General features: G+C 45.0%; 1 pseudogene; it reads left to right on the top strand.

Moving 5' to 3' along the window:
• Positions 1-2,455: 2,455 nt before the first annotated feature.
• Positions 2,456-3,971, top strand: LOC116551199 (annotated as a pseudogene).
• Positions 3,972-4,399: the final 428 nt, after the last annotated feature.

The following is a 4,399-nucleotide window of genomic DNA, read 5'->3' as shown; positions in this document are numbered from 1 at the left end:
TGTGTGTGTGTGTGTGTGTGTGTGTGTGTGTGTGTGTGTGTACTGCCTATTGGAAGTTTGAGCAGTAGCAGAAATGAGTGAGTGAATGCAATTGTTTATGTCACTATGTCCACAGATGCTGTTGCAGCCAGTGAGGTTTCATTGTTACTCTGGTTTGGACATGGTTTGTCCCCACCAGAACTCACATTAAAATTTGATTCACAGTGTGAAGTGTTGGGATGTGGGGCCTACTGGGAAGTATTTCGGTCTTGGGGGTAGATCCCTCATAAATAGATTAATTACTGCAGTCAGGAGTCAGTGAGTTGTTTCTCTTACTGGAATGGATTAGTTTCCATGAGAATGTGTTGTTAAAAAGAGCTGGCTTCTTGGGATTCTCCTTCTTGCTTCCTCTCTTGCAATGGAGTCTCTGCATATATCAGCTTCCTCTCCACTCTCCACCATAAGTTGAAACTGCATGAGACCCTCACCAGATGCAGCCACCTGCCCTTGAGCCTTCCAGCTACCAGAATCATGAGCCAAATAAACCTCTTTCTAAAAAATAAATTACCCAGCATCAGGTATTCTGTTACAACAACATAAAATGGACTAAGACAACTGAATATGCTGCCCCTCCAGCATAGGACCTGTCAATGGTACTTGATAAGACTCTACACATACATGAGACCTTTTCAGGAAAATGCCTTTTCATTGGATCAAATACATAGCAATGTAAAAACCTCTTCCTCTTAAGATTGTTTGAGCTCTTCATTTGAAGCTGGATATAAACTATTTTGTCTTTTATTAAATAAATATCAGAAAGAATTACTGTATAGGTAAGAAAGATGCTTCCTAATAATCAGGAGAAAATCTTCTACCTGTTGTGATGTTTATAACTGTTTTTCTTTTACAAAGAGAATACTAATCAACCTAGCTAAAGCAAAATTTGTATATTCTTGCCAGAATGTATAAGTTTAACAAAGAATCCAGTGGTAGGAGTTCAGCTTTACCTCTGGTATGGATGAGAGAACTGCCAATAGAGCACAGTAGAAAATTAAAAAAAAAAAAAAAAAAAAAAAAGAAACCAGATCTGTCTTGAGTGTTCCTTGAAATACTTCTGCATTTCAGCTTTATTCTTTTTGGAAAAGCTAGCTATTATACTTTCCAGACTACATGTGAAAATGGTCCTCCTTTTAAGATGCTGACTTATCTTCCTTATTCATGTAAATTCCAAAGCCAAATTTTCATGTAAATTCCAAAGCCAAATTTTCAAAAGAGGCATTGTAATTGGCTAATCTTCAGTAAGGTGCCTTTCTAACAGAGTAATACTGTCATATTAAGTGACCACATAGTTTTGGCCTGCAGCAGAGTCAAGCTTGCTTCTAGTGCTTTCCTGTAAATAAGGGATGGGGGGGAAAATCATTCCCCAGTATGTGGTGTGTTGACTTTCCAGGGGAATACTACAGTTGAAATTATTCTATAATATGATATAGGAAATCGGTTCTCAAACTTTAGTCTGCATTAGAATGACCTGAAGGGCTTTTTAAATAAACAGATTTCTGGGCCTAACTCCCAGAATTTTTGATTCAATATGTCTGGGATAAGATCCAAAATGTGCATTTTTAACAAGCTGCCAGATAATTTTCATGGGACTATTGGAGTCCCACACTCTTGAGAACCATTGATATAGTGCAATGAGAACACATTTACAAGCTAGAAGCACGTCTCAGCTTTGTGTCTTGCAGTGTAACAGTAGTCCTTGAAATTAAGGGTAGTCAATTGAGTTGAACCTTTTCAGTCAATTAATATCCAACTCTTTTACAAAAAACATGCAATTCCTATGATATATCTGATTTCTGAGTTGCATTCAGAAACTGAAACTTAAAGAGGATCATGAACCATATTTGTTTTATGATTTAGAATTAACCAGTGGCTGGGCCCTTTCTCCACAATTCTTTTCTAACTCATAACTCAACATTTTCCCTTTGATTTTCTAATAAATACAAGAGATTTATTCTGAGGGACTTCCAGTTTTAGCTCTGACTTGTAAAATGTTTGGAAGTTCTTACAACAACAAAGAGTTGGTCTAGAAAACAATTACTTTTCTTTGACACATCAGAAATTTGAAGTTAGAGAGCAAATAGCTACCCCAAAATCTACAGAGAGATGAATCCACAATCATAATCAGGCTCCTACCTGGAGCAGAACCTGCTAGAGCCATAAAGTAGTAGGAACATTTAAATGGAAGTTTTGACAAATTACTGTAAGCTGCGTGGACTAGCAGAAGAATGCAGCTCCTGGAGCTGCACCATATAGTGGTACCAATTTTTTGTGTGTGAGCTTCGCCATCAAGAAAATATCAACAGGTATCACATACACATCACTGGATTTGAAAGGGCAGGTAAGGGCCCGCCTGCCTTACCTCTCCTTTCTTCTGTAGCTCCCACTGAAGCCGCAGGCCCGCCCCAATCACGGTACCATGAGCTTCGGCTGGGAGTTCTACCACCTCTTCCTCCTCCTACTGCAAGGTGTTCGGGGACGGCTCTCACCTGTCCGCGCGTCTCTCTGGTGTCAGCGGCGTGGGCAGCTTCTGCTCACAGTCGCTGTCTCGCTGCAATGTGGCCTCCTCAACCGCCTGCTCCTCGGCCTCAGCGCTCGGCTTCAGCCAGGCCTATCGCCGGCCGGTGGCGCCCGACGGACTAGACCTGAGCCAGGCAGCTGGCATCAACGAATACAAGATCATCCACGCCAATAAGAAGGAGCAGCTGCAGGGCCTCAACGACCGCTTCTGTGTTCATCGAGAAGGTGCATCAGCTGGAGACGCAGAACCGCGCGCTGGAGGCCAAGGAGGCCGCGCTGTGGGAACGCCACGCTGTGGGAACGCCACGCTGAACCGTCGTGCGTAGGTGTGCTCGTCCAGCGCCAGCTGCGCGCGCAGCAGGAGGAGGCGCGCTCAGCCTACGCGCAGGCCCTGCTAGGTCTGGACCGGCTGGCTGAGGAGGTGCAGTGGCTGCGGGTGCGCTGCCCGGCGGAGAGTCGCGGACGCGAAGGCACCGAGCGCTTACTGAAGGTGCAGCAGCGCGACGTGGACAGTGCCATGCTGGCCTGCCTGAACCTGGAGCAGAAGGTGGAGTCGCTGCGGGACGAGCTGGCCTTAGTGCGCCAGGTTCACGACTAGTAGGTAGCCAAGCTGCTGGCCATGCTGAAGGCGTCGTGACAGACCTCGGCTGAGGTGTATGTGACTGTGGTTAAACTAGACCTAAGCACGGCGCTGAGGGAGATCAGCGCTCAGTATGAGTCCTTGGCCACTAATAACTTGCAGTCCTCGGAGGATTGGTACAAGTCTAAGTTCGCTAACCTGAATGAGCAGGTGGCGCGCGTAACCGAGGCTATGCGGGCCACCTGCGAGAAGATCCGCGAGTACCGACGCCAGCTGCAGGCGCGCACCATCGAGATCCAGGGCCTGCGCGGGGCCAGAGAGTCCTTGGAGAGGTGGATCCTGGAGCCGCACAGCGAGGGGACTGGCTACCAGGATAGCACGGGGCAGCTGGAGAATGATCCGAGGAACACCATGAGGGAGATGGCACGCCACCTTTGGGAATACCAAGACTTGCTCGATGTCAAAATGGCTCTTGACTTTGAGATAACAGCTTACAGGAAACGGCTGGAAGGCGAAGAGACACGTTTTAGCACCAGTGAGGTAAGCATTTCGGGGCTGTATCCACTTCCCAATCCAAATTCTCTGCTCTACCTAGAATCCCCAGTTCTACAGCCTCCAAAGGCTCATCCACTGGGATATCACTTAAGAAAGAGGCAGGAGGAGGGGGAGGGAAGGAGGAGGAGGAGGCAGGAGGAGGAAGCATCTAAGGCAGCCTCTACGAAAACTTCCCAGATAGGAGAAAGTTTGGAAGAAATATTAAAAACAGTAATACCTAGTAAGAAAACCGAGACATCAAAATGTAGAAGAAATGACCATTTCAAGCCAAAAAATATAATTCTATTTCTTTGAAAGTTAATGCTTAAGAGGGAATGATATGTATTTGATTTGTTAAACAGCCTATTCCTGAACCTGAACACCTGGTATAAAATGTCTTCAAGGTTTCAGTCTCGTAATTAGTGTTGAATACTTACATACATTCTCTAATAAGAAATCCACTCCTTAGACTGAAGTAAACTGCAGTCCTAGAGCAATCACAGACCACTTAATTAAGAATATAGCTTTCTAACCTTCAGCTCACGCTTCACAGTGTTCAATGATTCAGGTGCAGAGGGAGTACAAACTAAGGTGCTAAATCTGTGATCATTGTCATTTGCTATGAACTGAAATTAAAACTATTCACACAACCCAGCCATTACCCAGCCAAATAATCCTACTCCAGATACCTAAAACATAAGATATATCACTGCTAAACATAAGCCACTG

This window comes from Sapajus apella, unplaced genomic scaffold (genome assembly GCF_009761245.1).
Source record: "Sapajus apella isolate SASKATOON/1434 unplaced genomic scaffold, GSC_monkey_1.0 scaffold9, whole genome shotgun sequence".
Classification (NCBI taxonomy): domain Eukaryota; kingdom Metazoa; phylum Chordata; class Mammalia; order Primates; family Cebidae; genus Sapajus; species Sapajus apella.
The sequence above is the reverse complement of the archived record's forward strand: the minus strand, read 5'-3'. Positions and strand labels throughout refer to the sequence as shown.